Raw genomic sequence first — 9022 nt, 5'->3', positions numbered from 1 at the left:
TCCCTTGTCTGATGTGTCATTGCAAAAGATTTTTTTCCCATTCTGTGGGTTCCCTTTTTACTCTTCTGGTGAAGTCCTTTGATGCACATAAGTTTTTAATTTTTAGTATGTCCCACTCATCTATTTTGTCTACTTTTGTTTGTGTGGTTTTCAAAATGTTTTGTGTTTTGTGTATTCTCTGAATTAGTGCTCTCACATTTGTCCCTATTTTTTCATTGAGGGCCTTCATAATTCTGGGATTCACATTTAGGTCCTTAATCCATGCTGAGTTGGTTTTTGTATAAGGTATGAGGTGAAGGCCTTGTTTCAGTCTTTTGCATATCATTTTCCAGTTCTGCCAGCACCATCTGTTGAAGAAACTATCACCTCCCCATGCAATATATTTAGGTGTTTTGTCAAAAATCAGTTGGCTGTATGTAGATGCATTAATTTCTTGATTCTCGATTCTGTTCCTTTGATCTATGTATCTTTCATTGTACCAGTACCAAGGTGTTTTGACCACTGTAGCCATACACTAAATTTTGAGGTCAGGAAGTGACAAGCCTCCAACTTTATTCTTCTTCTTAAGCAGTGCTTTGCTTATCTTGGGTCTCTCCTTTCCATATAAAGTTTGTAATTGTTTTTTCCATCTCTTTGAAGAATGTCGTTGGAATCTGGATTGGAATTGCATTATATGTGTAGATTGCTTTGGGCAGTATTGACATTTTCACAATATTAAGTCTTCCTATCCACGAGCATGGTACATTCTTCCATTTGTGTAAGTATCTTTTGGTTTCTTGTAGTGTTTTGTAGTTTTCTTTGTATAAGTCCTTTGTTTCTCTGGTTACATTTATTCCTAGATATTTTATCCGTTGCGTGGCTAATGTAAATGGTATTGCTTTCCTAATGTCCTTTTCAACACTGCTGTTTTTGGTATAGAGGAATCCAACTGATTTTTACACGTTGATCTTATATCCTGCCACTTTGCTGAATCTTCCAATGAGGTCTAGTAGCTTTTTTTTTAACTGAGTCTTTGGGGTTTTCTACGTATGGGATCATATCTTCTGCAAATAGGGAGAGTTTTACTTCCTCTTTGCCAATTTGGAAGCCTTTAATTTCCCTGTCTTGCCATATAGCTCTTGCTAAGATTTCCAGCACAATATTGAATAGGAGTGGTGACAAAGGGCATCCTTGTCTGTTTCCTGTTCGCAGAGGGAAGGCTTTCAGTTTCTCTCCATTGAGAGTAATGTAGGCTGTTGGTTTTGTATATATGCTCTTAATTATGTTGAGGAATTTCCCTTCAATTCTTTTTTTGTTGAGTGTTTTTATCAGGAATGGATGTTGGATTTTGTCAAATGCCTTTTCTGCATCAATCAAGATGATCATGTGGTTCTTTTCCTTTTTCTTATGTATGTGGTAGATAATGTTGATCGTTTTTCTAATGTTGAACCATCCTTGCATCCCTGATATGAATCCCACTTGATCATGATGTATTACCTTTTTGATGTGTTGCTGGATTCTGTTGGCTAGGATTTTTTTTGAGAATTTTTGCATCTATGTTCCTGAGGGATATTGGTCTATGATTTTCTTTCTTAGTGATGTCCTTCCCTGGTTTTGGTATGAGGGTTATGCTTGCTTCATAAAATGCATTAGGAAGTTTTCCATCCTCCTCTATCTTTTGGAATAATTTGAGTAGAATTGGTGACAGCTCTTCCCTGAATGTTGGTAGAATTCACCAGTGAAGCCATCTGGGCCAGGGCTTTTTTTGGTTGGGAGTCTTTTGATGACCTGATCAATTTCTTCTTTAGTTATGGGTCTGTTCAGGGTTTCTACTTCTCATTCAGTTTCTTGAATGCTTATGTTCTCGCCTTTCATGATGTTAGGAAAGTTTTCTTCCTTCAACTCTTCTATAATTTTTTCCATGCTTTTCTTTATTTATTCCTGTTCTGGAATCCCTGATCCATATGTTATTCTTCTTGTTGGTGTCCCACATGAATCTTAGCCTTTCTTCAGATTTTTTTCCTGGTTTTTCCTTTAGCACACTAATATTGAGAGTTTTATTTTCAAACTCACTAATTTGGGCTTCCATTGATTCAAATACAGTGCTTTGCCCTTTCAATGTATTATCCATTTCTGAAATCTCAGTATTAATCTTCTCCATTTCCATTTGCAAGTTTTTGTTTTATTGACTCCAATTTTTCAACTATTTTGTCCATTTGTTTCTTTAGTGTTTCCCTGAATACTTCCAAAAGTTTTTCTCTGTTCTCCTTGCTTTTCTTGATCTTTCTCTCAATTTGTTGAAAGTACCTAAATATAATTCTTTTGAATTTTTTTCAGGGAGTTCAAATGCCTTCTCTTCCTCAGAAACATTTTCTGGCTCTATATCTTGGTCACTTGTTTGAGTCATTCTGTCTTGTTTCTTCTTGTGAACCAAAATAGTCCATTGCCTCTGAGACATTGTGGCATCATTGTATTTGCATTCTATTGATGACTGTATGTTGGTGTGTTATTGGGCACTCACTAACTTTTTCCGCTAGATGTAATTAGGGATTGGAAATGTGTGCACAGTTCTCAGTTCATCACTCATGCAGCTCAATTTAGTGTAGGTATTGTTAATGTTGGCTGCTGTTTATCATTGATCAAGTGGCGTAGGAGTTGGCATTGGCTCTTGCCTAGTGGGGTGGAGCTGCAGAGGTTATGGTAGTGACTTGGGTGCATGGGCACTGTTTCTGTCCCTTGACAGGTGGGAGAAGAAGAGAACACGTATAAGCACACAAGAGAAAAAGCAAACAACAAATAAGTAAACAACAGCAAAAAAGAAAGTAATAAGGGAGAAAAAAAGAATAGCCAGAAGCATGAGAAAAAAACACAATAGCCAAAAGAAAGAAAATAAGGACAGGAAAATAAAACTATGGAAGAGAAAAATTAGCAAGAAAATAAAAGGAATGTAACAGCACTAAACACAACTGGGGATAGAGGCAAAGAAAAGAGAGAGGAGTAAAGAAAAATCAAGAGAGAAAAAAAAGAAGAAGAAGAAGAAGAAGGGAAGAAGGAAAAAGAAGAAGAGGAAGAGAAGATAAACAGAAGAAAATCAAGATAAGAAGGATGAAATACAAGAGAAGGTAAAGAAAAGAAAAAATAAACAGAAATTATGAAAATAATGAATCAGGGCAGGTACCAGACATAGAAGGGAAAATTCGGTTGAGGGTGGGGCTCCTACTCGGCAGCGATCTCATGCATTGGTTGGGGGAGGGATGAGGCAGAGGCGCTCCTGGACCTAGATGGAGTTCTTATAGGCTTAGTGTTGTCTATGCTCATGACACCCAATCTGGAAGTACTTCATGAATGCCTCAAAGCAGCTGGGATCAGGGTCCTTCAGGCCCAGAGGGTAGACAGTGACAGGGCCACTGGCCATGAGAGTTGCTGCTAATTTAGGGTTAGCTGGGACTGGCTCTGTAAGTCTAAAGAAGGGCTTACCTGAATCTAGGCTCCATGTGCGATGCAGATAGCACTCAACACCCAATGATTTGGCTCACAATTTCAAAGTTCCAACCTCCTGAAGAATAAGAACTGCACTGGGAATGGGTGAGGGTGAGGACTGATAATATGTCTGGTCATCAGGGCAGTGTGGGGAGCAAGAAAGAATCACAGCTTTCACAGCGACAGTCACCGATGTGCAACTGTAAAGTCAAACCCCTGTCTGCTTCCAAAACAGCTTGAAAAAGTTCAAGATGGCCAAACCATGTCTGGTCAGCTGGCACAATTCACCTGTCTCCTTTTTTAGACTGGTGTACTCAACTTCTGCTGGTAAGCATTCAATTGACTTCTCTATCCCTTTTTCTGAAGCTCCTCATCTGTTTCATTAGAGCTTCTGTATCTTTATTGTAGAGGGTCTGTATAGCATGTCTACATGGCCCACCCTCTTAGAGGAAGTACTTCATTATCTTTAAATTTCATTTCACCAAGAACTTTTTGAAGCCCTCTCATATATATCTATATTTCTATCAATAGGAGATACATATGTAAGCATGTTTCAAGAAGTTCATGGAAAAATGGAATTAAAAGATAAGGAAATTTTCCATAAACTTTTTGAAATGCTCTCGAAGACTGAAACCTGTTAGATTCTGAACTTGATGGGACAGTTTGCTTTTTCCAGGTCTTGCAAGTTTTCTGCCTTTGACAGGGTGCAGACTCATCACTTTAATATAGGTAGTATTTGTGGGAAATATTTGAGTTTTCCTTCTTTGACAAGTTTTTGCCTGGCACAGGTTTCAGCTTTTATTGTAGCATGTTCCTAGTTCCTGGGTGATGCAAATGATTAATTACTGGGCTACTAAATGAAAGGTTGGTGGTTCAAACTTACCCAGAGGTATTGCAAAAGAAAAACCTAGTAATCAGCTTCATAAAGGTCACAGCCATGAAATTCATATGGAGGACATTTCTACTCTGACACACATGAGACACATGAGGTTGCCATGAGTCTGCACAGATTCAATGGTATCTTAAAAAAAAAAAAAAAAAAAAAAAAAATATATATATATATATATATATTTTAGTATATAGCTGTTGTTGTTAAATGCTGTCAAGTTGGTTTGGACTCATACCATCTTTGTATAGGGTTTCTGAAGAGCAGTTTGTGGGCTTGAGCTGCCGACCTTGAGCTTGCACTTCAGTGCTTATCCTACAGCACCACACAAGGACAACTAAGTATACGGTAATTTAAAAAGCACTGATGTGAGTGTGGTTAAAGCATTTGGTTGTTAACTGAAAGATCATTGGTTGGAATCTACCAACAACTCCCCAAGGAGATGGGAGAGTGATGTTGGGGGTGGGGGTAGAACTGGAGATCTGTTTCCCTAAAGATCACAGTCTAATAAACCCTATGGAGTAATTCATCTTGGTCCTATAGGGTAACCATGGATGGTAATCAACTGGAAGACACACAACAACAGTAATTTTACCTTCAATTTTGATTGCCTGACTCTTTCCCCAAAATGGCCACACCATTTTACATTCCTACCAGCAGTGTATGAAATTTCTAATTTCTGCACGTTCTCCATAACAATTACAATGATTTATCTTTTGGATTAAAACCATCCTTGTGGATGTACAGGAGTAATGGTTAAGTGCTCAGCATCACTGAAAGAGTAGCAGTTCAAATCCCAAAGGGACTCTTAGGAGAAAGACCTAATCATCTGCAATCCTAAAGATTCCAAACCAAAACCAAGCTCATTGCCAGAGACTCATAGATCCCCTATAGGATAAAGAAGAACTGCTCCTTAATGTGTCTGATACCGCAAATATTTTTTCCCTTGTTTGGCTTTAACCTCAGAAGGGCTAAGACTTCTTCATTTAAAGATTTTGAGAGACCGAAACTGACCCAGAGATAGGATATGAGACATCTATTTATTATAGTACAGCAATCAAGGTAGAGAGTATCTGCTGCAGAAAAATAGTAAAGTACCCAAGGCAGTTATAAAAGCAAAGACAAGTTACAAACTAATGAAGGCAGGGAGACTTACAAGTTGGGAGTGCAGTACTGCATCCAGTGGTGACATGCTATACAGGAAGGCTCTACTTCCCTGTTTCTTAGATAACTATTGGGGGCTCAGCAAGCTCTCTTATAATCCTAAGTAAACAAGCTATTTCTGTATGGCTGTTGCTTAAAGGGCACTGCTATTATTGCTTTAGGAGCTCTGGTAGTGTAGTGGTTACGAATCAGGCTGTGAGCCGCAAGGTCAGCAGTTGGAAACTACCAGCTCTTCCGCGGGAGAAAGATTAGGCTTTCTGCTCCCGTAAAGATTTACAGCCTCAGAAACTCTGTACAGGGTCGCGTTGAGTCGGAACCGACTCCACAGCACATAACAACAACAACAATTATTGCTTTGGGGCACCTTCTCAGCATTAAGGGGAACCAACCCATCCAGTTATTGTAATCTTGTGGAGAACTAGGCCATTTGCTTAACTTCTTGGACTCTGATATAGCCAGGGTCTGCACCCAAACCACAATGACTTAGCAAACAGTACTATATTACTGCAGGGACTGGCTTATTATGCTTAATGGTGAAGCTATTATGCATAACAAGAGTGAGTCCTGATAGCTAGGGTCCTCACCCAAACCACAAAGATTAAGCAAAAGGGTCTATATTACTGCAGGGACCTATTCTAAGTGAAGCTATTATATTTAGCAAGAATGGGGCCATTTTGGGTGTTGCTGTAGGATAAGCACTGGACTACAAGTCAGTTTGAATCGCAGTGTTGGTGGTTCAAACTTAACAACCTGTCCTTGGAGACCCTATACAGGGTCACAATGAGTCAGAACCAACTTGATGGCACTTAACAACAACAGGCCTTGTTCATACATCCCTCAAAGCAGCATCATAATGCTTATCCCACTGTGCCACTAGGACTCCTTTGTAAAGATTACAGCATAGTAAACCCTATAGGGCAGTTCTACTTTGTCGCATAGTGTCACTGAGAGTTGGAATCAACTAGACAGTACCCAACAACAACAATGCTGGATGTGCAGATAAGAATCATGTATAGTGCCAAGTATAAAGTCCATTATTAGAAGCTTTGTTCAGTCTTCACGACTGTAACATGTCTTCTGGCACCTGATGTTCCTGTAGATCCACAGAGCTCCCAATTTGGCCTAATTGATTTGTTTGGTACTTATGAGTGGAGAAAAAGATCCAGAAAGTCATTGTTATTAGGTGCCATAGAGTTGGTTCTTACTCCTGGTGAACTTATGTTTGCTAGAAAGAGAAAAGATCGTTTTATTAAAAAAAAAAAAAAAAAAAAAAAGAGAGAGAGAAGTTCAGGAGGATGGGAGAGAAAAAGAGGAAGAAGCTGCAGTGGGAAAGATGGGGACTTAGCCAGGCAGGCATCTTGCAGGGGCCCAATACACAGTACAGATGTACTTCTGTAGTGTGTCTGCAGCATGGCACAACACAGAGGACATATATGGTCAGTTCTTGACCAGAAGGTCCTGTGCAGTGTCAGCATTCTTTTCTGAACTAGGTCATAGACAGGGTTCTACACTTGTACTCTGGCAGAGATTTGTTATTTAAAATCTGGAGTCCTTGGATTTTTGTAGGAGCCCATGAGGCATCTTATTTCAGTGTCTTTGAACCCCAGTTTCTTATCTAGTTGCTCTAGGAAGGGTGGTGACTCTGCTTGTAGTTTCCAGGACTAGTTTCCTAGAGAATCGCTTCATCTGAATCTCAAGCCAAGTACTGACCTTTGGGGGCAAACCAAACAGAACCAGGGATTCCCATCCATTCATTACCAACCTATTTGAGGGACAGAATTCTGCTCAGAGTTGTCTGGAAGTGTGGGCTACATTCACTTCAGCATTGGAGACTGGTGTGTGTAGTTCAAGGCAAAGAGAACTTCTGGGACTAATAAGAGGTCTGACTGCCCTGCCCATGGCCCCTAGGCTTGCAGAACCCAGTCCAACTCCCTTTCTCCAGGCAGCACCACCTCACAGGTCAGTAGTCAGCTAAGCTGCAAGTTGGAGTCCTTTTTGTGCACATATGTGTGCCCCTATAAAACCCCTTTTGTACACTCACCCACTGAAATCCAGTGATTCTAACTTATATCAATAGACCCTATAGGACAGAGAACTGCTCCATAGTGGTTCCAGAAAAGGATGTAAATATTTCTGGAAGCAGACTGTCACACCTTTCAAAGAGCAACTGGTGGATTCTGACCTTGGACCATTCAGTTAGTAGCTGAGCACTTAGTCACTGTGCCACCAGGGTTGCATTTTCATACACTTCCCACTTCTTTGATGACATACTTTTGTCATGTGAGACTCACCAAGTCCCATCAATCACATATAGAAGTACCCAGAATGTCAAAAGTGGGTATCTAACCCCTAGCGTGTGTACAGGCTGCAGACTCAATGGGTCTGCTTCTCCAGACATCTCTCACTGCCCATTACAAATCTCAAAGAAGACCTTCTGGTAACAAAGAGGAATTAGAAAATTCCTACAACCACTTTGATTCCCATCCTTACAAGTAAATCCTAAAACTAAGAAAGTATAGACTCTGGATGCAGGTATGTTGGTGAGCATGTGTGTGTGTTTGTGCACATCTCTTCTTCTTTTCTTTTGTAATGATTAAAAGACAACTTTTTTTTCTTTAAGTTTTTGTTGTAAATTATGTGGATTTACATGGAAGAACATTAGTTTTGCATTCATCCTATGGTATTTCATTTCGTTGCAATGATTACAATCCCCTCCATGCATCATCAAACAACCAAAGGGTACACTCCACAGGCCTGCCCCTTGACTGTCAGCACAAAGCCCCTCTCCCTCCCTAAGTCCAGTGTCCCCAGCTGCTCCATCTGTCCATGTTATCCTCTCAGCCTCCATTTCTGGCACCACTGCTTCTCTGGGTAATGTCCTACACTCAATTATTCACTATTGTACCACATGTGTCTGATCCCCATCTCCTTTCATTAGTCCCATCCCAACAGGTTGGAAATCATTCAGTGCAGATTCTACCTATGCCCACCCCGTCTGAAACTAGGATCCCTCTTGAAAGATTGTAAGCCAGTCACTTCTTACCTTTGTAGTTCCTCATCCTTATTTTGGGTAGCCAATGTCTAAGTTGCCCATCCGTTAGCCCTGTGGGAGTGATTTTCGCTGTAAAGATTTGTTCCCTTTTTTGAGCTACTACATCCATAAGTCCACCACTCGTCTGTCAGTTTGTATACTGTGGTGGCTTGTGAGTTGCTGTGATTCTGAAAGCTATGCCACCGGTATTTTAAATACCAGCAGGGCACTCATGGTGGACAGGTTTCAGATGAGCTTCCAGACAAAGACTAGGAAGAAAGAGTGACAAACTACTTCCCAATATTTAGTCACTGAAAACCTTATGAATAGCAGAGAAACATTGTCAGATATGTTGTTGTTGTTGTCAGGTGCCATCGAGTCGGAACCGACTCATAGCGACCCTGTGCACAGCAGAACAAAACAATGTCCGATCCTGGACCAACCTCACCACCGCTGCCACACCCGAGTCCATCAATGATGTC

The sequence above is a fragment of the Chrysochloris asiatica genome, unplaced genomic scaffold (genome assembly GCF_000296735.1).
Source record: "Chrysochloris asiatica unplaced genomic scaffold, ChrAsi1.0 scaffold00183, whole genome shotgun sequence".
NCBI classification, from domain to species: Eukaryota; Metazoa; Chordata; class Mammalia; order Afrosoricida; family Chrysochloridae; genus Chrysochloris; species Chrysochloris asiatica.
This window is presented reverse-complemented; position numbering follows the sequence as displayed.